The sequence below is a fragment of the Neoarius graeffei genome, chromosome 7 (genome assembly GCF_027579695.1).
Source record: "Neoarius graeffei isolate fNeoGra1 chromosome 7, fNeoGra1.pri, whole genome shotgun sequence".
NCBI classification, from domain to species: Eukaryota; Metazoa; Chordata; class Actinopteri; order Siluriformes; family Ariidae; genus Neoarius; species Neoarius graeffei.
The window spans coordinates 46,481,294-46,507,998 of NC_083575.1; the positions used below are offsets into that span (position 1 = coordinate 46,481,294).

At 41.4% G+C, this 26,705-nt stretch overlaps 1 protein-coding gene across 5 annotated transcripts in view; it reads left to right on the plus strand.

Annotated features, from left to right (window-relative positions):
• The window catches only part of marchf8 (membrane-associated ring finger (C3HC4) 8), a 177,419-nt gene that overhangs the window by 89,039 nt on the left and 61,675 nt on the right, over positions 1-26,705 (plus strand). The window lies entirely within an intron of this gene.

Sequence of the window (26,705 nt, forward strand, 5' to 3'; positions counted from 1 at the left end):
CAAAGGCTGTGCCGCTGGTTATAAAAGACCTGCTTTTGTCCTAGACATTCATACAGAGAAGCGGAATGAAATCTGCTTGGATTTTTGTGTTGAGTTTTCAGTGGTCTTTCTAAGGCTGTCAGACCATTATGTCAATCTGCTTTGCAAACCTCGTATCGAAAAAGTGATACAGATGAGAAAGTGATGACAGGTTTTCCTTTATGTGACGAGATGTAGTCGGTTGTGTTACATGAAGGTAATTGCAAAGACAGGATTCATTCCAAAAATAAAGTTTAGGCTACACTTGGACATTGATCTTTGTATGCCAATTTGTTCTTGAATTGTACCAACCTGCTTTGTTTGACATTAACTGTTTGTAGCAGTGGTTTCCTCTGTATTGTTACTCTCTTAGGTTCTTTGTTTTTGATGACTCATTTGTTCTTTGCTAAAATAGCTTTCCCAAGCTACATGCCATAAATATGCAAAATGTACAGATCACAGAATGACCCATGTGTACACACAGAGAGGAAACAGATTTTCACATCCTCAACTGAGCATTTTTTTATTATTATTATTATTATTTTTGGGAATTCTCCAAAGTGTTCCTCATTCAGTCAGCAGTGGGTTTTTTTTTTTTTTTCCCCCTTTTCCGGATGTCAGCAAGGTTGACAGTATATACACAGCAGTGTTTCCCCTAGAAAATGTTTGAAGGTGCGGTGGCAAGACCTGCGCTCAGATGTCCCACCCCAGTACGAGGATACGGGAGCATTCTGAGAAATTTTTTGACAAAACACACTAAAATGGTGACCCTTCGTAAGGGAATAAATGAATAAACCTAGTCTTGAAAGACTAGGTAATTAACACAAAGACTATGAGTGGCAGAATTGGTTGATATTAAAGTAGCCACAGAATACTTGCCATGGTCAGTGTGGTAAAGCCAAGGTTTGTATCTGGGCTTGTCAAGCCATGTCGGGTCCCAGCCCGTGGCCCTGTGTTTGCCCTTCTTTTGGCTGCTCTCCTCTCTCTCTTCCCTCTCTTCACATTCTCTTTCCTGTTCTGGCAGTCTGCTTTGCTCTCCTGCTTGATTACTGCTACCTGCCTAAAATGTTCATATTTTCAAAACATTTACATGGACATTTTGAAATTAACGTGATTTTGATCATTTCTGATCTGATATGGCATTTCGCAGATGATCACACACACCCACTGACGTTCGGAAAAAGGGCTGTGTTTAAAAACTCGCGTCGGTGTTGTACTTTCTGCAACAGTGTATGCTCGAATTAGGGATGGACATCACATAACCAATAGCCTAGATTAATCGATAATTGACCATTTAAGAATTTCGTTAAGAAGAATGACGTTCATCGACAAAAATGAATAGCCTATAGGTTGCTGCGTTGTGCGAGTCTTCAAGCAATGAATTTCGCTGTCTGTCACGGACAAACATTTGGCCGTACCCTGGCTTCAGTTACCTACGAGCTTCCGTAGCGTAGATCAATCGCTTAAAATCAACATGAAGCAGCACGGCGAAGTGTGGCGTGGGACCATTTTTAAATGTCCAAGTTTACTGTCATCACTATAATGGAGCGTATAAATACAATTCATCCACAACAAAAATGATGTAGCCTACCATTTGAACAGCGCGCACCGGAGCCTTGTAAAATGACGGTGGCGGTTCATCTCAGTTCCAACTATCGACTCGGTGTTCGACTACGGACAAGAAGGAGCTGGAACATCTCATAGTAAAACTAAGATAGTTAAATACACCGAAGAGGGTCTGAAGTTTCAATATTTAGTGTATAGGCTATCAGATACAAACCACAGGTTCTATCCAAGGACGGCTCGCAAACCGCAAGATCTATAGTAAAACTAAAATATCTAAAAATAATTGATTACAAAGATGTGTTTTTATTATGAAAATAAATCGAAGAGGGTCTGAAATATTGATCTTAAGAGTATTTAAACTTATCTGTAAATGGGATGATGGCGTCGTCCGTTCACCTATATAGCCTATTAAAGCACCGACGCCGGCCGCTATGGGATACAATGGGATAAATTATAGCAATAATTATGATTACTTTAATATAAAGATGTTAATTATTATTCGATTATTCATCGTTAATTCTCCCGACAATCGGCGAAGAAAACGTAGCAGTTAGTTTACCTCAGGTTGGCTTGGCTACGCTGCTCCAGGCGGAACGTTGTCCAATCAGAGCCCACAGCGACCTGTGGAAATCAATCAAGTAATTGCTAGCTCGGCCAGTGGAACTGTGCTTCGCCCCAAACGCAAAGACTGGGCAAGCAACGGATAATGTAGTCGAATACATATAGCTCCTAGGGGTATTCCTGAAGGTGCGGCGGCAAAAATCAAGGTGCGGCGGCCTGCCGCAGCCAATTGTACATAGCGGAAACGCAGCACAGACATTCTCACTCAGGAGAATTCTTGAGTATTTCTGTACGGTTCAGAAATTTTGTCACCCTTCATAAAAACGAGCATAAAATGTCCAAAGTTTGTTTGTATGTGGGAATAACATTAAATCAATAAAAATGTGTCTTCCGCATAAATTTATGAAGTTTCATTCTGAGCTTTCGGACCTGCGGTCCATCATCAGGGACAGAAGAAGCAGCAGCCTTTATTTGTAACACGCACACTCAAGCACAGTGAAAAATGTCCGCTGCATTTAACCCATCTGAAACAGTGAACACATGCATGCGTGCGCACACACACACAGGTGAGCAATGAGCCCACACACATACCCAGAGCAGTGGGCAGCTATACTACAGCACCCCGGGAGCAATTGGGGGTTGGGTGCCTTGCTCAAGGGCACTTCAGCCCAAGGGCATCCCATGGTAACCTAACCGCATGTCTTTGGACTGTGGTGGAAACCGGAGCACCCGGAGAAAACCCACGCAGACACGGGGAGAACATGCAAACTCCACACAAACCCCTTTTCCACCAAATCAGTTCCAGGGCTGGTTCGGGGCTGGTGCTGGTTCACAACTCGCTCAACTTGCGAGCCAGCTGAGAACCAGTTTGCTTTTCCATAGCTCGGGGTGCTAAGGGAAGCCACGTCATTACGTCGCTGTATACGTCAGTTACGTCGCTGCGTTTGCATAAACCTTGGCGCGAACATCGACGCAACAACAACACGGAGAAGAAGAAGCAGCAACAACAATAATAATGGATGACTTCACGTTTGTACAGCTGCTGCTTCTCATCGCTTAAAAATGGCGACCTTTCGCAGTCTTGCTATTGTTGTCGGTCTTAACAACTCTGCCCCCCGCTGACGTAAGCGGTTCTTTCCTCTGGCCCAGCAGAGAGTTGGTGCTAGCCTGGAACCGGTTTTTCTGGCCCCAGAGCCAGTTCTTTGTCAGTGGAAACAGAAAACCCGGTTCCAAACTAAGCACTGGCCCTGAACCAGCCCTGGAACTGCTTTGGTGGAAAAGGGGCAATAGAAAGGTCCCAGAACCTTCTTGGCGTGAGGCAACAGTGCTAACCACTAACCCCCCCCCCCCCCCCCCCCCTTTTTTTTAAAGTCTCTGTCACATTCATGCTCAATGGACAGAATGGGATGTGCATTTACAAATGTCAACAAGCTAATTTAACCAAAAATAACAACGACTCAACTATCGTGCATGCGATTAAATTATTCTGTTTTGCAAGCGTGCTATAGCACGCATAATCGTTTTGTTTTTGGTTAAATTAGTTTGTTGCCATTTGTAAATACACATTCCAGTCTATCCCTGATGATGGACCATCAGTCCAAAAGCTCGGAGTAAAACTTCATAAATTCATGTGGAAGACGTTTTGGTTGATTTTAAGTATAAAAATGATTGCATAAAACAAACATTTGCACTCAATTCTCATTTGCTTTAACAAGCAAAAAATTGTTCTAGCTGTTTAATTAATTATTTTAGATAATACTTCCTCCCAAAATATATGGGCCAAAATTGACATCCTTGAGATTTTGTTTTAAACAAATGCATCCATACTCTCCCTCTTCAAAGCATATTTTTCATTTGCTGTCTGTCTGCCAAAACTGTCCGATTACCTTTAACCAAGATCATCTTTCACTGACGTATAAACACACTATGGCCAAAAGTTTGTGGATATCTGACCATCAAACATATGCTTGTTGAACAGCCTATTCCAAATTGAGTCCCTGTTTGCTGTTAAAATAACCCCCGTTCTTCTGAGAAGGCTTTCCACTGGATTTTGGATCATGACTATGGAGATTTGTCTTCATTTAGCCACGTGAGCACTGTTTGGTAAGGAGACTTGGGGCACAGTCTGCATTCCAGTTCATCCCAAAGATTTTCAGAGGGGTTGAGGTCAGGGCTGTGTTCAGACTGCTTGAGTTCTTCCACTTGAGGGGCCTCGTCATGTTGGAACAGGTTCAGGCCCCTTAGTTCCAGTGAACTTGTAATGCTACGATATACAAAAGCCATCCTATATCATTGTGTGCTTCCAGCTTTTCGGTAGTTTGCAGAAGCTCCACATACAGTACGAAGTGCAGTCAGAAAAAGTTCAGCAGCTGTTCCTGTTGCGAATAAACGGAGCACGGCGAGGTCATGTGCATGTAATAGAAATGAGCAATACATTTTGCGAGTACGAAAATACCGCATGATGTCGTGCTGTTAACGTGGGGATCTGTATTACACACGTTTTTGTGACATTTGCAATTTTACTATGGACCTCAAACTTGCAAAAGTCAAACTTGGGAGACCTTTGAAATGCTTCATGAGCACAACCCTCGAAAATGTCCACGAAATTGAGCACGTTGTGCATCAGGATTCATCAGACTGCCCGGACTTCTGCGCCACTTGGAGCATGAATCCCACTCAAAACACCACCTCGCCAGGTTCATTGCTTTACTGCCGAAACATTTCAAGGGTATCGGTTGGCAGTTTTCTGAGAACTTGATGTTTGCTCTTTTGTGAAATTCAAATATGCACATGCATGCTAATCACAAATGCAGAACTAGCAGGTCCTGATGTTGACAACGTGACATCATGTGGTATACGTTCTCATGAAAGTTACTGTTCACTCCTGCTGCATGCACATGGCCATAATGCGCTCTGTTTGCAATGGGAACGGTTTGGGAACCTTTTGATCACACTATGGATGGGTCGGACTACACAGACTCGTGCAAACTGGACAACTGAAGATAAGGGAAAAAAAATTCACCTGGTCTTTTTCCACTTTTCGGCTGTCCGGTTTCAGGGAGTCTGTGCTCATGATGGCGTCAGAGTCTTTGTTCTTGTCTGACAGGAGTGGACTCTGATGTGGGCTTCTGCTGTTGTAGTCCATTCACTTGAAGGTTTGATGCGTTATGCATTCGGAGATGCTTTTCTTCTCACCACGTTTGTAAAGAGTTCTTATTTGGGTTATTATAGACTTCCTGTCAGCTCAGACGAGTCTAGTCATTCTCCATTGAGCGCTCTCCTCAACAAGGTGTTTTAACTTGCAGACCTTCTGCTCACAAGATGTTTGTTTTGTTTTTCGCACCGTTCTGTGTAAACTCTAGAGACTGCTGTGTGTGTGAAAAATCCCAGGAGGTAAGCAGTTTCTGAAATACTCAAACCAGTCCATCTGGTACCAGCAGCCATACCGTGGTTAAAATCACAGAGATCACTTTTTTTTTTTTCCCTTCATTCTGATGTTTGATGTGAACATTAACTGACACTCTTGACCTGTATCTGTGTGTTTTTTTTTTTTTTTAAATTTTTTTTTTTTTATATACCTTGTGCTGCTTATCAGTGGTGTGGGACATTGTGCAATGGTGTAAATTCCGCAGTTTTGGGGTGTAAACAAAAGCCCCCATGCTTTTATAAGATGATGGGTGGATATAAAATGCAAGAATAAACAAACATGTACGTTATCATATGCAATAGGTTTTGGTTATTATTAAATGAGCAACAGAATGCAAGTCCATAGAGATTTAGTGCAAAGAGAAATTTTCATTTGTCTCCTACGGTAAATCGGTGTTTCTCAACCATTGGGTAATGGGCTGTGATTTCCCTCCCCGCATCCAACATCACATCCGCCTCATTAAGCTACTGTCACGCTACAGTTCACTTGAGTCTGGCGCAGCTTGAGTGGCTGCGCATGCTCACGGAGCGCATTGTGCGCACGCTTGGGACCTGGTCATTACGGGAAATGCCTGATACTGATTTGAGCGCAATCAGCACACAGATACACGGACGCTGCTTTCACAGAGGTTTTGTGAAGTATCGTTTTCTTTCTCGCCAAGTTTATAACGCTGTTTAAATACTCTGCTTTATGATTCTGTTTTGTTTTTGTAAATATCACACCTGCTAACAAACACTCTTCCTGCACTTAGATCTGTCTGCCACTGTCTATCTTAGTGTCCTGATCCTCAGATCTTTAACCCAGCCACATATAAAAAGTTGTTCTCCTCCACGCTCTTCCAGGTTTTCATCTGTCTGTCCGTGTAGAACGATATCTGCAGCACCAGGTAGTTTGAGATGTCGGGGAAATCAACGGATGGATAATTTTCCAATTCCTAGAAAAAAATCCTTCTTTGTTAGCATGTAAGGATCTAATCCCATTGAGTGGTTTCTGTATCCACTTCTTTTGTGTGTACTTCTTGGTTTTAATAACTTGCTTGTTTGTTTAGCATAAACATGGCAATAAGTTCTTGTGTTAATGGACCAGACTCCACTTTTGGATCATTAATCCCTTTTAAGTGAGAATGCCCTGCATACATGGTTTTATGTTGGCTTCTGGAACATCTATACAGTTTTAAATACTATATCTACAATTAAAAACAGTTTTTATTGCACTTATTTAATTCCTGGGCTCCCGTCTGTAACAGGGAGTGATGTTGCATCCCGTTAATACACTTTACAGTAGGTTATTAGATTCTAATAGAATAGATGAGCCAAAATAATTGGGGATCTTTTTTAATGGGCCCCGACTTGGTACAAGTATGAATAGGTGGGCCTCAAAGCAGAAAAGGTTGAGAAGCCCTGAACTAAATCATATTCACTTTCTGAAGACTTGACTCTAGCTTCCATGTCGTTTGATGCAGTAAACTATGCACTGCATTTCACAGTAAGGAAAAAAAATCATACTGTGGAAGTTGTTTGTTCATGTTAATTTGCTCATGCTGTAGTTTTCAACAAAGTGCACTGTGTACGTTAAAGTTGCATTTAACCTTAATTTTAAGACACCAAAGTGTAAATGTTCCTTTCTAGCAGCAAGACGTTTAGTTTCCTGATTTGTTACAAGTAAAAATTAAATAATTTCCACTGTTAATGGTGAAAAATTGGGTCAAAGTTTCCTTTTTCTGAAAATGATCAGAATGTACTGTTCTGAACATCCGTTATTGACTCGTATCCTGTGTTTATAACCGCCTCCAACATCTTTCCTTAGATAGAGAAGACTTTGTCATTGTAGTTATACAATGAAACTTTGTTTGGTAGCGCTTGGAGAGAACAGCAGCAATAAAAAAAAAAAAAAAGAAAGAAAGAAAAGAATATAAAATAAAATCCAAGATAAAGTTTAAAAAAAAGTGCAGTGTATTAAACAGAAGTTGCACAGATTGTATGAATTGTATTTACAGTCCTGAATGTAAAATGATCAGTATGTTCACAGCAGGGCGGCACGGTGGTGTAGCGGTTAGGGCTGTCGCCTCACAGCAAGAAGGTCCGGGTTCGAGCCCCGTGGCCGACGAGGGCCTTTCTGTGCGGAGTTTGCATGTTCTCCCCGTGTCCGCGTGGGTTTCCTCCGGGTGCTCCGGTTTCCCCCACAGTCCAAAGACATGCAGGTTAGGTTAACTGGTGACTCTAAATTGAGCGTAGGTGTGAATGTGAGTGTGAATGGTTGTCTGTGTCTATGTGTCAGCCCTGTGATGACCTGGCGACTTGTCCAGGATGTACCCCGCCTCTCGCCCGTAGTCAGCTGGGATAGGCTCCAGCTTGCCTGCGACCCTGTAGAACAGGATAAAGCGGCTAGAGATAATGAGATGAGACATAAGCAGCAACTTGGGGAAGGGTGTGGGGGGGGGTAAGATAGACTGGTTTGTTTACTGGTGTGTGTGTGTGAGGTGGCGGGGTGTAATGGAGGCTACAGCTCTGGGGAAGAAGCTGTTCCTTAATCTGTTTGTGTGTGTCCTGATGGTCCGGTATCTTTTGCCTGATGGGAGAGGGACAAACAGTTTGTGACCTGGGTGTGTTGAGTCCTTGATAATGTTGTTAGCCCTCTTACGTAAACGGCTTCCTTGTCCTCTGAGTAGCTTTCCATCCTCTTAGTTGTGATTATAACCTCCTTGCATATTCTTTTTAATTTTCTTTTCGTTCTAACTCTGACAGTCAGCTTTTGCCTATCCTTGTGCGTCCCATTTTTATGAGCATGACTGATAAACTCTGTCACGTTATTCACTGCTTTTTCCAAATCAGTCAAGAGACTGAGAGGATCATGGTTTAAAAAAAAAAAAAATCCAGTTGAATTTGCCTCATGTTTTGGATTCTTGTCTTGTTGCAAAATACATTCTAAAAATTTTATAAATAAATTGTAAAATCAAGGTACATTGTCCTGTTTCAAATAGAATTCACAGCAAATGCAAGCATTTGCTCTTGACTGTGTTTTTCAGATTTGAGGCATTTTTTTTTTCCTGTTCAGGAGCAATACAATTCAGTTAGTGTTATTTAACCATAAGAGAGTCCATCTGTTTATCAAGTCTATTGATCAAAGGCAACATAAGACACGAGTTTGTTGAGCTGTATGCCTGAATTGTACGTAGCCTAATGCAAAATATGTTGCATAAACAATTTTTTTTTTTACATCATCTCAAATGTACCATAAATATGGAAGGGTTTATTTTATATACTGTACCATCAGATTTCTAAACAAGTCTGAACGAGTGCTTGGGCACTCACTAATTCAGAAACGCATGCAAATATTCAAAGCGTGTAAAATGCTGCTTGAGCCAAACAAAGAAAGGAACCTGACACTGAAATCTAGTTTCTCAGGGTTAGCCACACGTACTTTTGTTTTTAAAATTTAAATGTATTAATTAAATTTCCTTTCCTTCATTCCATCTCTCTGATTCTGCCCATTTCCCTGCCAATTCAGACAAAGCAAATGGCTCATCTGCCAGTCATTATCATCTGCCAAAAGATTTTTGTGATACCCTGCCATTGGCAACATGCCTTAAATTTGCAAATGCCTTCTCAGTTTTCAAACAGCAGCAGTGCACTTGTGACTTTATAGGGTCAAGTTTCATACATATTTGGCAAGGAATATTATGTTTGCATGTTAATTAACTCTGAAATAGCATATTTAACTTTTTTTTCTTTTCGTAATAATCCATCCATCCATCCATTATCTGTAGCCGCTTTATCCTGTTCTACAGGGTCGCAGGCAAGCTGGAGCCTACCCCAGCTGACTATGGGCGAAAGGCGGGGTACACCCTGGACAAGTCGCCAGGTCATCACAGGGCTGACACATAGACACAGACAACCATTCACATTCACACCTACGGTCAATTTAGAGTCACCAGTTAACCTAACCTGCATGTCTTTGGACTGTGGGGGAAACCGGAGCACCCGGAGGAAACCCATGCAGACACGGGGAGAACATGCAAACTCCGCACAGAAAGGCCCTCGCCGGCCACGGGGCTCAAACCCGGACCTTCTTGCTGTGAGGCGACAGCGCTAACCACTACACCACCGTGCCGCCCTTTCATAATAATAATAATAATAATTATTATTATTATTATTGCATCTTAATCATGAATTCTGTGAAAGCATAACATTATGTTTAACGCCTTAATTTGCTACTGGAGTTAGCAAATTACACACACACACTAGTGTGCGTATCTGTATATAGACCAGACCCACAGTACTTGTGGTACCTATTTCTACATGCTGTTTATGGGATATGAAAATGCTTCAAGTACCTGTTCCCTCTGCAGAGCTGCATGCTTCTGAGAACAGAGGAAATGAGAGGTACTGATCGTTGGCTTTATTTAAACCATTAAGTCTGAGCCCTGTAGCGCTTTCACTTCTCTAGTTAATTTGTGAATTTGCAGACAGTGCACTTTAGAAGGATTTTAGTCCTTGCTCTGAGACAGAAACCTGGCCCTGTCTGAAATGTTTGATAAGGAGACGAGAAGAAATGAAGGTGAAGTAGCATACAGTGGTGAGCCAGAGCGAGCAGATCAGAGCAGGGGCTGGATCATATCTCAATGCTAGTTCTGAGATCATGTACGGAACCGACACCGAAGAAGCTTTTTCATCCTGCTTTTCTTTTCTGTTCATGAGCTCTGAAACTGTTGAGTAGGCAGCAGCTGTTACACAAGGTTTGATTCAGTCCCTCCATTACTAGAAGGAATGGAGAGTAAAAAGGGCTGCAGCAGCAGTGTAGGGAGAAACGGTGAAGTTGCAGTTGCATATTAACCAACTATTCCTCTGAGATGGTGATGGACGAGAGGAGTCTGAAGGTAGTGAAAAGCAGTCCTTTTGATTTTTTGGTGTTAGGAGTCCTAAAAGCATAGAGGCTCCCAAGTGGCACAACAAAAGTGTTCACCCTAAGAGAGCAAAATCGGCCTGTGTTCTCAGTCACTTACAGTGATGTTAGCCAATCTCTGTGAGCTCATGCATGCAGAAGTGGGCGGATAGTTGCATGAGCAGCAGTTTGAAAATGTGCGGTCGGCTGGCTTCACATACCTCGGAGGAATCACATGATGACCTTCGTCTGGTTGGAAGCTGGTGTGTGATGCAGGAGATCTGTCTGCTGGGTGGGAATTGATCATGATCATGACAGTTGGGGAGAACTGAGGAGAATAAAATTAGGAGTTGGCAATTAGTGTGCAAAAAAACCCCAAAAACCCAGCCCATATGGGTGCATTTTTTTTTTTTTTTTGGACTTTTTGAGGATGGAAATTGTTAGCATTACGCCTGTATGGTTTTAACAGGCAACGTACTGCCTGTGCGGGTCCTGAGGATCCTGCGTAATTTTTATTCCCTTCTCAGTTGGAGTAAAGTCCAACGCACTGTATCAAAACTGGGGTCATGAGAAGCTGGAGTATCTGCTGTGCATGTAAATAGGATTAGTAAGTCGAAGATGGACCAAGTTAAGTGTGTCATGTCTTTCCATTCTTATAAAAGTTACTTGGGGTCTTAGAAAGCAGAGCTTTATAAACTGTTAAAGAATGTTCTTGCCATCCCTATCCCTGACAGTCATCCTTCTATGTCTGGCATGAATCATGTGCCTCAGAGACCGCAGTGCCGCCCAAACCAGATGAACCAGGACAGCTGTTTGAAAATGGTAGCCAGGCACCAATCCGTTATTAATGAGAGAAATTGATGTGTGTCTGAGTCAGAGAGAACAGTTGGTGGGGGGTCCTTTGGCCCTCCTGTTGAGTTGGTACCATGTGGTCTTCTGAGCTCGGAGTTGAAATTCAGGAAAGCAAAAAGCTAGACATTCCCATGATTGTTATTCAAGGAGTGTGGATGAGCTCTTGAGTTTGCCTCATCAAAACAAAAGGAAAAAGCAGCATCCCGGATTGCTTCTTTGAGCTGAAATCTGAGAGGCACGCGCTCCTCAGCTCTTATGAAGTGAAATGGCGAATCACTTGCCTACCAAGCACGTACACTAACTGCATTGTTCTCAAAAGTGCACGTTATCTCGCATGTGGTTTTCATTCAGTCATATAAAGAGGTTGATCTGTTGAACAGAATACTCTTCTCACAAGCACAGTCATCTGTTAGAAGTGTACGGTATATGGTTGATGCTAACACAAACTATTTCTCGTTGTTTGTATGCAAACGAATTGTACACACTGCAGAAAATACTGGAACTTTAGGCAGCAAAAACGAGAACCGAGCCTTTTTTCTGTTAGTCACAGGTTCAGTTCCAGATGTATCCTTTACTGATTTGTACTTGGGCTGGAACTAGTGTCACTGTTCTTTGCTGAGTTGTGTGGCTTATAACACGTTACATGAAAAGGACAAAAAATACGTGATGATATGATATAAAAAGAACTCCTAAGAGTCTGATTAGTTTGGTGTTTTTTGCTGACAAACATTTAAGTTGTATTGAAATTAATCTCTCAGCTTGCATAAAGGTTTAATGATTTAGAAAAACCTTTTAAAACATCTGTTCACTGTCTGATCATGTGTGGTTGTATTTTCAACAATTCATCAGTTTTTGTCAATTTAGAAATGTTGTAACCTTTTGTTAACCTTCAGAAATTATCGACATAGTCTTAAAACTCTTCACCAGCAAGCCTTTGCAATAGGGGTGTTCACACGGCACATATTTGCACTGATGCTGCACCGATGTATTTTGTTGCGATATATCTTACACCGGTGTAAATTTTGTGGAGCGTCCACCCGTCACAAACCTGCTTACTAGAGAGAAGCGTGTTAGCACCGGTGCAGCCCCACTTGCGTTCACACGGCAGTTTTTGCGACCGTGCTATACGATAGTAATAATGCGGAAATGAAATATGCGCATGCGTGAAAATGTACTTCCTTTTCCTGGTTGTCATGGCATCACCAAGCGCCGGGAAAACAACGTGGATGAAGACACCAGTGTTGCCAGATACTGCTGACGTTTTCCAGCCCAAAATATGTTCAAATCCGCCAAAATGCACTTAAAACCGCCCAATCTGGCAACACTGGAAGACACGCAGTTCTGTTGTTGTTGATATTCGCCATTTTGGAAGCACAAAATACCAGGATGCAAATTATGCAATGCCCGTATGTAATCAACTCTCCTCACACGTGGCGAGTCTACCCCTGTAGCGTTCAGACGTCCCATTTTATATCAGTGCTGCCCCGCAAACTAGCATTTACTCCGGAGTAAATTTCTTAAACAACCTCCCGAGCAGGGTTAGATTTGCACCGGTTTAAGCAGCTTTCAGGGGCTACACCGGTATAACTTTGTACCATGTGAACGCTCTACCGGGGCAGCCCCGGTGCTACACCGGAGTAAAAGTTGCCGTGTGAACACCCCTATTAGTAGTTTTTGTTGCAGCTAATATACACTCACCGGCCACTTTAATAGGAACTTGTTCTTGATTCTCAGATTCCTGTTTTTGGCTGTAGGAGTGGAACCCAGTGTAGTCTTCTGCTGTTGTATGCTGAGATGCTTTTCTGTTCACCACGGTTGTAAAGAGTAATTATATGAGTTGATATATCCTTCCTGGCAGCTCGAACGAATCTGTCCATTTTCCTCTGACCTCTCTGATCAACAAGACATTTCCACCCACAGAACTGTCACTCACTCAATGTACAACCCCAATTCCAAAAAAGTTGGGACAAAGTACAAATTGTAAATAAAAACAGAATGCAATAATTTATAAGTCTCAAAAACTGATATTATATTCACAATAGAACATAGACAACATATCAAATGTCGAAAGGGAGACATTTTGAAATTTCATGCCAAATATTGGCTCATTTGAAATTTCATGACAGCAACACATCTCAAAAAAGTTGGGATAGGGGCAATAAGAGGCTGGAAAAGTTAAAGGTACAAAAAAGGAAGAGCTGGCGGACCAAATTGCAACTCATTAGGTCAATTGGCAATAGGTCATTAACATGACTGGGTATAAAAAGAGCATCTTGGAGTGGCAGCGGCTCTCAGAAGTAAAGATGGGAAGAGGATCACCAATCCCCCTAATTCTGCGCCGACAAATAGTGGAGCAATATCAGAAAGGAGTTCGACAGTGTAAAATTGCAAAGAGTTTGAACATATCATCATCTACAGTGCATAATATCATCAAAAAATTCAGAGAATCTGGAAGAATCTCTGTGCGTGAGGGTCAAGGCCAGAAAACCATACCGGGTGCCCGTGATCTTCGGGCCCTTAGACGGCACTGCATCACATACAGGCATGCTTCTGTATTGGAAATCACAAAATGGGCTCAGGAATATTTCCAGAGAACATTATCTGTGAACACAATTCACCGTGCCATCCGCCGTTGCCAGCTAAAACTCTATAGTTCAAAGAAGAAGCCGTATCTAAACATGATCCAGTAGCGCAGACGTCTTCTCTGGGCCAAGGCTCATTTAAAATGGACTGTGGCAAAGTGGAAAACTGTTCTGTGGTCAGACGAATCAAAATTTGAAGTTCTTTATGGAAATCAGGGACACCGTGTCATTCGGACTAAAGAGGAGAAGGACGACCCGAGTTGTTATCAGCGCTCAGTTCAGAAGCCTGCATCTCTGATGGTATGGGGTTGCATTAGTGCGTGTGGCATGGGCAGCTTACACATCTGGAAAGACACCATCAATGCTGAAAGGTATATCCAGGTTCTAGAGCAACATATGCTCCCATCCAGACGACATCTCTTTCAGGGAAGACCTTGCATTTTCCAACATGACAATACCAAACCACATACTGCATCAATTACAGCATCATGGCTGCGTAGAAGAAGGGTCCGGGTACTGAACTGGCCAGCCTGCAGTCCAGATCTTTCACCCATAGAAAACATTTGGCGCATCATAAAACGGAAGATACGACAAAAAAGACCTAAGACAGTTGAGCAACTAGAATCCTACATTAGACAAGAATGGGTTAACATTCCTATCCCTAAACTTGAGCAACTTGTCTCCTCAGTCCCCAGACGTTTACAGACTGTTGTAAAGAGAAAAGGGGATGTCTCACAGTGGTAAACATGGCCTTGTCCCAACTTTTTTGAGATGTGTTGTTGTCATGAAATTTAAAATCACCTAATTTTTCTCTTTAAATGATACATTTTCTCAGTTTAAACACTTGATATGTCATCTATGTTCTATTCTGAATAAAATATGGAATTTTGAAACTTCCACATCATTGCATTCCGTTTTTATTTACAATTTGTACTTTGTCCCAACTTTTTTGGAATTGGGGTTGTATTTTTTCCCCCCACACCATTCTGTGTAAACTCTAGAGTGTTGTGTCTGAAAACCCCAGCAGAGCAGCAGTTTCTGAAATACTCAAACCAGTCCATCCGGCACCAACACCCATGCCACAGTGAAAGTCACAGAGGTCAAAAATTTTCCCATTCTGATGTTTGAAGTGGAGTTTACATGTTCTCCCCGTGTCTGTGTGGGTTTCCTCTGGGTGCTCTGGTTTCCCCGACAGTTCAAGGACATGCGGTTAGGTTAACATGGGGCAGCCGTGGCCTGAGGTTGGGCTGAAATGCTCTTGAGCAAGGTACCTAACCCACAACTGCTCCTCGGGTGCTGTAGCATAGCTGTCCACTGGTGGGTGTGTGTGTGTGTGTGTGTGTGTGTGTGTGTGTGTGTGTGTGTGTGTGTGTGTGTGTGTTTTTACTGCTTCAGATGGGTTAAATGCAGAGGAGAAATTTCACTGTGTGCTTGAGTGTACATGTGACAGGCTTCTTGGCTTCTTCTTGGCTTGAAGTGAACATTAACTGAAGCTCTTGATTTGTATCTGCATGATTTTATGCATCATGCTGCTGTCAAGGGATCGGCTGATTTTAGATAACGGCATAAACCAGCAGGTGGATGGGTGTACCGAATAAATTGGCCAGCGAGTGTAAGTTAACCCAAACGGCTAATCGGACAGATGAAAACGTTCAGCTCAGCACTTAAGAAAGCATGTCGTGTTGGGTGCCGAACACCGATGAGCAGTGATGGCTGCTGTCACCCATAGTTGTTTGCAGTGTCTCTGTGTTTAGCGAGCTCTTGTCAGACGCAATTATACATGATGAATCAGTGCTGGATGCTGGCGGGTGAGAGAGCTCGGTGATTGGTTGTTCAGCATAGCAAATTTGTGCAGGGGAAGAAAAACCAAAGGGAGTAGAACAAGCAAATGACACTCAAGTAGCGGTGTATCAATCAAACATTTTGGCCTTTAAAAGGCAATGATTTGAAATGAATCGAGGCAGCAATCATCAGTAGATTATTGTTTATAATTCATTAGAAATGGATTATGATCAAGTAAAATGGGTTGTTATTTATAAAGGATGGGCAACAGGAGTGTAAAAAATAATGTTTTAATGTTAGCAAGGTGGTTTGTCAATAACGCTTAACCTTAAAATAATCTTTCTCTGCGTCCTCATCATTCACAAATTTACAGTAAACCTACTCCAGATTCTTAACAAAATTGGTCACACGTCAATTGGAAGCTGCTAAATTAAATTATAATGTGTTGCTGCAGATTCAGTGGTATGGTCAAATGTTGAAAAAACAAAGAGGCATCGTGTAGAAGCCTGGGGTTTACAGCCGAGAGGGACTTGTGATTATTTCTCATCCTCTAATTAGCTGCTGTAGGTAGCTGTCAACCCTTTTCACTGCACTACTATGCCACACTTTTTCATGGCACTGGGTTTTCTTATTTTGGCTACTAATACCATTTCCATGGTATGGCGAGTTATTTTCTTTCACTCTGACGCAGAACATATGTGCAAGACCAGTTGTCTGTTTTTGGAGCGCCTTCAAATGCAAGCTTAAGGCATGAGGGAGTAGGAGGTAATCCTTAGTCATTTTTGATTGGCACTAGTTCTTTGACGTCAGCTGAGTGTGTCATAGCCTTAACTTTGATGCGTCACTGGATTTGTTGCAGTCGTACCGATGGGGAAAAATGGGTCGACTCCTGCTTGGGCTGATTTATTGTTTTTGAAGGTTCCTTTTACTGTACATTCATTGTTGTACTTATGTAGTCCTTAAAGTAAAAAAGAAAAGAAAACTTGTTCCTAGCCAGTAATCGGCAGGACGGTCATGGCTGATTAATCTTGTTGTGAGTATCGTACAGTAGCACATTTGAAATGTCATATAGCCTCTTAAACTCCTGGTGTCCACACATGCTCTTAAAAATCTCAGCGTCTAGGCTGTGTCACTAAAAAGTCCTATATTCCAGCGTCTGCCCTTTAGAGTAAGTCAGATATCATGGTTACAGCCTGGAGAGATGGGGACTACCACTGGAGCTATGCACAGCAGCTTGTAAATCCTCCTTTATAACTCCAACCCCGAGCCCACACTTGCTTCATGCCACAAAATCTATACTCATCTAGAGTTTACACAGGGATGTTGTGCTGTGAAATTGAACTCCTAAATTTAATTACAAGGAAAACATGGAAAATGCTCCCCAGGCGCTGTTGGCATGGCTGCCCACCGCTCTGGGTATGTGTGCGCGCTCATTGCTCACGTGTGTGTGTGTGTGTGTGTGTGTGTGTGTTCACTGAATCAGATGGGTTAAATGCAGAGAGGAATTTCACAAATGTATGTGTAATGAATAAAGTTGTTTTTAGAAAAATGCACAAATATAGCTAATGATGATAACTAGTACTACTGTGTAGTATCTGCAGTATCTTCATTAACCGTGTTAAACTTTACTGAATTAGTCATATATGCAGTGCGTTTCTGATTGACATGCTCACGCATATAGACCTCAAAGCGGAAGCCGTGGCCTACAGGTTAGAGAAGCAGCTTTGGGATTAAAAGGTTGCTGGTTCGATTCCCTGGACCAGCAGGAAAGGCTGAAGTGCCCTTGAGCAAGGCACCTAACCCCCACTTGCTCCCTGGGCATTGTAGTATAGCTGCCCCCTGCTCTAGGTATGTATATGTGTGTGCTCACATGTACATGTATTCACTGCTTCAGATGGGTTAAATGCAGAGGAGGAATTTCGCTGTGCTTGAGTGTACATGTGACAAAAATAAAGGCTTCTTCTTCTATATAGAAATATGTAATGATGGGTGTGTGTGACTTATATGAGAGAGAGGATATTACACGGTTGCATGAAGATATTAAGTTTGTCTTCGAGTGTCGACTATGTTCACGAGTGAAAATAATTTTCAACACGAGAAGATAAACTTCATATCTTCACACCACCGTGTAATGTTTTTATATGATATGAACACATGAGCAAACAACAAAATATGCAAGTTAATCAAAAGAAATTTGATTTTGAACCAGTTTGCCATTTTAACAAGGCACGTTCAGTCAGCGGGAAAACACTGGGAGTGACGTCATCAGAGTGAATATACCGGAAAATATGTCACTCAGATCCGCGATGTATTTTGTATGAAAAATGCGAGTTTTTCAACACGAGAAGATAAACATCATATCTTCAAGCCAACGTGTGATTTTCTTTTTATTATATAGACACATTCACAAACAAAAAGTACCCAGATTTATCAAAATAATTCTTCGGTTTCCTCACGAGTGACATATAGAGATTTATGTCACAGTTTTGGCTCTCCATGTCCCGGATGTAGTTTGTATGAAAAATATGAATGGTGTATTTCCCAGTAAAACACTCATGTCCATATAATTAATAAATAAATGAATGAATGAGAGAGATTGGGGGCGGCACGGTGGTGTAGCGGTTAGCACTGTTGCGTCATAGCAAGAAGGTTCTGGGTTCGAGCCCAGCAGCCGGCAAGGGCCTTTCTGTGTGGAGTTTGCATGTTCTCCCCGTGTCCGCGTGGGTTTCCTCCGGGTGCTCCGGTTTCCCCCACAGTCCAAAGACATGCAGGTTAGGTTAACTGGTGACTCTAAATTGAGCGTAGGTGTGAATGTGAGTGTGGATGGTTGTCTGTGTCTATGTGTCAGCCCTGTGATGACCTGGCGACTTGTCCAGGGTGTACCCCGCCTTTCACCCGTAGTCAGCTGGGATAGGCTCCAGCTTGCCTGCGATCCTCCCTGTACAGGATAAGCGGCTACAGATGATGGATGGATACGAGATTGGGATGTTTTCTTCCTCTTTAGAATGGCATTATATGCTTTCTGGTTTTAACATTCAAAATGCTAATGGATGCACTCGCTGTTCAGCAGCATGCTTTGAAACGAATGGCCTTAAAATGCAAATTTATGTGGTGTGCTGCAAATGGTATATTTCAGGCAGAGTAAATGAGAAATGACATTTTCATTTACCACACTGCTAATTTATGGGTGCTGGTGGTGGCCACAGAGGTCTGGGAGTCACGCTTGTCCAGGTGTGTTTGCCCCGTTCTCATTAGCAGCATGTCTGCATCGACACTAATACCAGGCTGCTTCACTTTTCCTCAGCAGCGGACATTAAATGTGCAAATAGTATGGTGCGAGCAAAGGTTAAGTGTGTCCAAAGATGGATTAAACCAAGTTTAGTCTGCTTAGTTCCATTTGTTTTAATGTCTTTAAAAGCAAAGATTTTACAGTGTTAAAAAAAGAGGGTTTTCTGTAATGTTATGTTCCTGCAAATCAAGCCGTAGTTTAATCACGTCATGCCTTTAAAAGTGTCCATCAGCTGAAATGAATGCAGCTGAAGTTATATGAACTAAACAAAGACTTATCTGTTTACGTAACGAATATTACCGACCGCAAGAATCACTGAGCTTTGACTCTCTGTGGGTTTTGACGTCTACTGGTGGCACTGGATATAATAAGCAGAATTGGACAAAGTACCCAACTTCATTACTTAAGTCAAAGTACAGATCCCACTGGTCAAATGTGACTCCAATACAAGTGAAAGTTAGACAGTCAAATTTTGACTTAAGTTAAAGTACTGAAGTACTTGCTTTGAAACATACTTGAGTATTAAAAGTACATTTTCTGTCAACACGTTGTATTATTGCCACAACGCTTACAAAACCTAATGCCTCTGAAGCAACCGGCTGGATTTACTGACTAACTTGTCGAACCTGTAAAATAAACACCTTTAAACACATATTTCTACATAGTTTGCTAAATCATATTTCTGAAAGGACTTCAGATAAGTTAACATTTATTCATGTTAGCGTAACTCCATTTTTACATGCTCACTAACAACGTCCAAGTTAACTAGCTATATGTTAACGTTAGCCGTGGACAAGGTGATGGCAACTTTATGAGCAAATCCACAGAAAGTCATTTGACTAACCCGACTGCGTAGCTATTGCAGCATCATTGCTTGCTCTAAAAGCACAGACAACTTCATTGTGAGCTTTCTCTTGGAATAAAACGTTTACACGCCTCAAATGTGCTTCCGCAGGTTAGACGGCGAGTTTTTATAGCCCATGATATGGTTCATTTTAGGCGAACAATTAAAATGAAATGAATCTTTAATCCTTTCAGAAAACTGAAACATGGGCCATGGGTGCGTGTACTATTCCCCAGAAGAACCACCTCCTTCCATTCTGCCATCAACTGATTGTGTTCAAATAACGCTGCTGAGAATCACTGACCTTGATTGTATACAGTCTATGGATGTGATGTGACCCTAGTGATTTACTGATTGTTTTTTTAGCAAGTGACAATGAGAAAACCAATCACGTTTTAGAAAAGAAAAAAAAAATCCACTTTCAAAGCTGCTTCATAGTAACGAATAACGAGGACCTTGATAGAAATGTAGTGGAGTGAAAAGTATATTTGTCTTTCAAATGTAGTGAAGTTTAAAGTTGTAATTTTAAAAAAAAAATACTCAAAGTACTCAAGTAAATGTACTTTGTTACTCTCCACCTCTGATAATAAGGTAGAAATAATAGTGTCTGCATAAAATGTGATTCTAACGTTATTGCCACAGTGGGAAATTGTCGTGAGTGAGTGAGGGAGCGGCTGCTACTGTAACTGCACTGATTTTATTTATTCCATTTCAGTTTCAGCGAAAGACACAATATTTCTGTTTGTTGTTATTTATGAGGCAGTGCTGTAAATTTATACGAGTTTAAATTCCGAATAACATCAGAAAGAAAAGGAAATATAGAAAGTAACTCATTTAATGGAGATCCAGTTGCACTACAAGAGATCTAACACGCTCCTGTAGGTTGATTTGTGTCCAGTTTTCGAGCAATATTGTTCAAAGGATTTGCCTCTGAGAAAATGGCTAACAGCATGGTGCTGTCCATCACACTGATGAAATACTTGGATATTTTCCTGTAGGTCAGGAGTGCCACATTCAGGTTCTGGAAGGCCACATCCCTATCGTGACTTGTTTTTCCCTCTTCTTTCACATCCGGTTCAGGTCATGAACATTTGTGAGACCCCCGCTGTCCTTACATTTTCTCCCGAATACTTTGTGTGTATACTCGTAAGTGCCTTTTGTGGAGATGGTTGAGGATGACTGTTTTCCCAGACTTCTTCCTTTTTGAAGATGAAGTGAAGAGAATTTACAAGACGCACAATTCTGGATGTACACTACTGTTCAAAAGTTTGGGGTCACTTTGAAATGTCCTTATTTTTGAAAGAAAAGCACTGTTCTTTTCAATGAAGATCACTTGAAACTAATCAGAAATGCACTCTATACATTGCTAATGTGGTAAATGACTATTCTAGCTGCAAATGTGTGGTTTTTGGTGCAATATCTCCATAGGTGTATAGAGGCCCATTTCCAGCAACTCTCACTCCAGTGTTCTAATGGTACAGTGTGTTTGCTCATTGCCTCAGAAGGCTAATGGATGATTAGAAAACCCTTGTACAATCATGTTAGCACAGCTGAAAACAGTTGAGCTCTTTAGAGAAGCTATAAAACTGACCTTCCTTTGAGCAGATTGAGTTTCTGGAGCATCACATTTGTGGGGTCGATTAAATGCTCAAAATGGCCAGAAAAATGTCTCGACTATATTTTCTATTCATTTTACAACTTATGGTGGTAAATAAAAGTGTGACTTTTCATGGAAAACACAAAATTGTCTGGGTGACCCCAAACTTTTGAACAGTAGTGTATTTTGGGTTTAAAAAAAAAAAGGTTAAGAAAATGTCAGTTTTCACATTTTTGTGCTTAACTGAGTGAAGAGACTTTACAAGTATTTTACTTCATTTTAAGGAGTTGAATTGACGAAGTATGAATGAATGGCAAATTATGCCTGAAATCTGAACTATTAATTTTATATAATAAATTGTATTTTCCACAGACATTCGTGCAATTAATTCTGATCGGTGTACTGTATTAAAATCAATGCACCCAAACGCTAAAACACCATAAATTGTCCAAAAATGTGTTTTGAACTTGAATTACTTGTGGAATGTGACCCCTCTTGATTTTCAATTTTTTTTGCCATTATAGGTGCAGTTAAAGGGTGGCACGGTGGTGTAGTGGTTAGCCCTGTCGCCTCACAGCAAGAAGGTCCGGGTTCGAGCCCCGTGGCCGGCGAGGGCCTTTCTGTGCAGAGTTTGCATGTTCTCCCCGTGTCCGCGTGGGTTTCCTCCGGGTGCTCCGGTTTCCCCCACAGTCCAAAGACATGCAGGTTAGGTTAACTGGTGACTCTAAATTGACCGTAGGTGTGAATGTGAGTGTGAATGGTTGTCTGTGTCTATGTGTCAGCCCTGTGATGACCTGGCGACTTGTCCAGGGTGTACCCCGCCTTTCGCCCGTAGTCAGCTGGGATAGGCTCCAGCTTGCCTGCGACCCTGTAGAACAGGATAAAGTGGTGAGAGATAATGAGATGAGATGGGTGCAGTTAATCATGAAGCCTTCATTCCCCTTCCGGTGAATTTCAAAGACGCCTAAAAATCCGCCATTCAAGATGACGTCATGATGAGCCCACGGCTTACACATGCGTTCAACGCTGAGTAACCATTCTGTTATGGTATTTCTATGTCTCTGAATGAAATCAACCTGAAATGGTTTCCTTTGTAGCTTGTTGACTAATACAATAAAGTGAAAATACTTTTAACCATGTACTTCCTTGTTGGCTTCTTCTCTTCTGTCTGCTTTTCTGGGGATGGTGTGGTGTTCTGACTTCTGGGTTTTTGTCAGGTTTTGTTGGCTGTTGTGATTTGTTTATCCTCTGACGAAAGGATCTAGTTGTAATTATTTTTAGATATCACCCAGCTGTAGTGTGGTATCCTGCTTAGAGCTGACAACTGCTCGATGACAGCTGGTGTGCTGATGACTGTCATGGAGAGACGCTCTCAGAAACCCGTGTAGAGCATGATTAACCTTTGGAAGAAGGAGGGTTTAGCAGCCTTCCATGTTTTACAGGCTGATCATTTTCGCATTTCTTATGGAACGGTGTGGGAGCCGAGAGATGCTGCTTGGGTCTTTATTGTAAATGACTGACTGCTTGCTGAGGTAATGGCATGCATGATGACCTGGCTTATAAAGCAATAAATAAGTTGGTGGTACTCGGTGAAGACGTTTCACAATCTAGTACTTCCCACACAGCCGAGCGCTGCCCTGTTCCTCTAGTGCGACTTCCACATCTGCACTGTTGCATTAAATTCATAACTCAAATCTCAAGCAGTGTTGCATGTAATCAAAACCTATTTTCTAATGTGCTGTTTTTCCCCCAGTGATCCTCAATTAGACTCTTCAAAGACCACAACCTGAGACAGGTTAACCACACAGATAGCGTTCCATCCGTATGTGTAATCTGTCTCTTCAATTCCACCGAATCTAGTTCACACTCTGTCTGGATTGTTAATGTTTACTATCTGAACTGTTTTTCTTCCAACAGAACTAAGCGAGATAAATGTCCTGTTTTCTTTCCCCGTCTAAACTACTGTCAATACCAGCATTAGCACTCGTCGGTATTTCTGTCATGCCGTAAGGCAGGTGAGGGAGCGCAGCGCAGTGCAGTGCAGACATTCCCTTAAATGTCAGCCGAGAAGATATTCCTGTAGCAGAAATCCTTAAGACATGACAGACTCCTTGCTTTTCAGATGCTTTTGCTTTTCTACTGTGGGAGAATTATTTGAGCTCTGTGTAATCATGGCTCCAAGGAATGATGTTTAAACACTTCATTTTTCACTCTAATCCTCTTCATTTCATCATAATAAGAGGAGCAAATTGCAATCTTATGCGTTCCGGCTCTGAGTTTAAATATGTAGGATGTAGAAAATGTAAGTAATAAAATATTTACTACCTAAGGCAGTGCGTGATCATAAACATATTAAAACCCAGTGAAGCTGTCATTATATTTTTGTCATTATGTAAAAGTTCACAGTGTGGACAGCATCTGCTGTGAATACACACTTTTGCTACAGGCCAGATCGGAGCAAACCGTGCTGTGCTGCACTAAGGAAGGAATAAAACATGAAGAGACTTGGTGTTAAAGGGAAGATAATCCAAGACAGGATGGTGCGATGCTGTATGGATGTGCTGTTATGGGAAGGCAATCCTGAAGTGGTTTATTCCTCTTATGATGCAGTGATTTTGCCAGCAAATATGAGTTTTCATTTATTAATGAATGGTACGTTCAGGGGCAGCACAGTGGGTGTAGTGGTTAGCACTGTCACCTCACAGCAAAAAGTTCAAGTTCACTTTATTGTCAATAATGCCATATGTGCAGGACGTACAGAGAATTGAAATTGCGTTTCTCTCTTATCCGTGGTGCAAACAGTAATAAACATGAAATATAACATATAGGTACAAGATATAAACTTTAAAAAGAGGAAGAAAAAGAAAAGAAAAAAAACCCGGGGGGGTATTTACACACACGCTAAAGCTATCTAAGAAAAGACAGTGGCAATCCAGAAAGTGCAAATGTGGCAGTGTGAACAGAATTAACAGTATAAATTTAAATGTGACGAATGACAATATAAACAGAATGAACAATGTAAACGGGAACAGCAGTTTGACAGTAATTATCAATATAAATATGGCAGTATGAGCAGAATTTTCAGTGCAAGTATAAATATGGCAGATGTGTATAAAGTGTAAACAGTGTTCTAAACAGTTTTTATATAGTGCAATTAACTTTAAAAAAAAAAAAACCTGTGTAGACAGTATTGTAAACAGTTTTAACATAGTGCAATTGAATTCCGTTACAGAATTCAAGCCCGGTGGCTGACGGGGGCCTTTCTGTGTGGAGTTTGCATGATAGGCTCCAGCTTGCCCGCGACCCTGCACAGGATAAGCGGTTACGAATAATGGATGGGTACATTCAGGGTTCTCCAGAAAATCTGAAGTAGCTGGCTAAAAAAAAAAAAAAAGTCGTTGGGGGCTCTGGAATTTGTGGCAGCGAAGGCCAAAGGCGCGCTAATGCTAGGGGTATCTGGGGCACCCCCACCCCGAAAATTTTTTAATTTACATTCTGATTTTGATTCTCCTGGTGTATTCTTGGCTCATAAAGTACTGACCATTTCCTTGTAAAATACTTGCAAAATACGTATGAAATTTCCTTCCAGATGTATGTGCGGTTGGCTTTCTCAGTTACCCTCTGTAGTACGCTGCCTGGCTCTGTAACATAACTACATACGCAATGGTGTGGTCATGTGGTCCGGCTCAGCCCATCAGAGCGTGAAAATCGATCAACAAATATGGTGTTGTTTCTGGTCATGCTAGACCCGAATCAAAGAACATTTTTGGGGGGAATAATTGCATTTGCAGCAAATTATGGGAGCAGTGGAGATTATATAAATCGCTTAAACATTGAAAGGCAAGGGTCTGTGTTGTCACCCCCCCCCCCCCCCCCCCCCCCCAAAAAAAAAAAGTGTGGGTGGAGAAAACCGCCGGACACCGGCACTCGTGGCCTTCTCTGATGGTACGTCATGCTTTTTAACCATTTATCCATTTATAGTTACATTTAATGTTGTGAAACATCTTCAAGGCAAGTTATCACTTACTTTATAGCAGCTATAAACAGACATTCCTTCACCTGCCTCTTTTTCCCCCTCTTTCTTAAGGTTTTTGTCTTGAAATAAGACCTTGATAAAAATCCACAAAGAATATGTCGGATTATGGACGCCATTTTTGGACCGTAAAGCCAATATTTTCAAACACTTTCATATTTCACTTTCATATTCCCCAGAGCAGAACAAAAAGTTCTCTCTTTTGTTTTCTTTCTGACACTGTGTCTGTGATGCTCATCATTCTGAACATTCTTCTATTGCAGAATCCTTTTCAGAACATTGTTCAGTTTTTATAGCTGAGGTCTGTGCTTTGCTGTTAGCACTGGAGTATACATAGACAGCAGAACGATTTCCTTTGTACAGACTCAAGATCCTGCCTCCAGGCACTTTTTTTTTTTAAATGTATTTTTTTTAAAGACTGATCACCTTTTGATTGTCAGTAATTTAGATAAACGTGAACATTTACAAAGACAGAAATTGAGTGGCGCTTTTTTTGTTGTTGTTGTTGAATTATAAGCCATGTTGACCTCGCTGATAATTCCAGCCTTAGACCTGCATTGGCATTTTCTATTTTAAGGAAGTGGTAAACTGAATGGTATAAATGTCACGAAATCGACCAAACTTGTACTTTGACAATTTCCTGAAAGTGCGCTCGTCTTCTGAAATCAACTCCTCTCACAATTTTTGCAGGAATTTTCCAAAACTTTGCAAAAGGCCTTGTTATATTCCAGCAACGCGCACATTACAGTTTCGTTCAATTCGGTCACATTTCACCAGAGTTCTGGCCCTTGATTACCAAACTTGACAGTTTCATGAGGGTGTATTAAGCACTTATAGCATAGGTATAGTTGCCAGCGGGGGGGATATTGTGCTCTCGGAGCACTCTTGTCTAAAATATCAGTCACAATATGATGATAGCCATTTTCTAGTTTGTTTTAACTCCCATTCTTGTAATTAAAATGCTTACTGAATATACTTACAGTGCTCAGCGTAAATGAGTGCACCCCCTTTGAAAAGTAACATTTTAAACAATATCTCAATGAACACAAACAATTTCCAAAATGTTGAAAAGGCAAAGTTTAATATAACACCTGTTTAACTTATAACGTGAAAATAAGGTTAATAATATAAACTTAGATTACACATTTTTCAGTTTTACTCAAATTAGGGTGGTGCAAAAAAGAGTATACCCCACAACAAAAACTACTACATCTAGTACTTTGTATGGCCTCCATGATTTTTAATGACAGCACCAAGTCTTCTAGGCATGGAA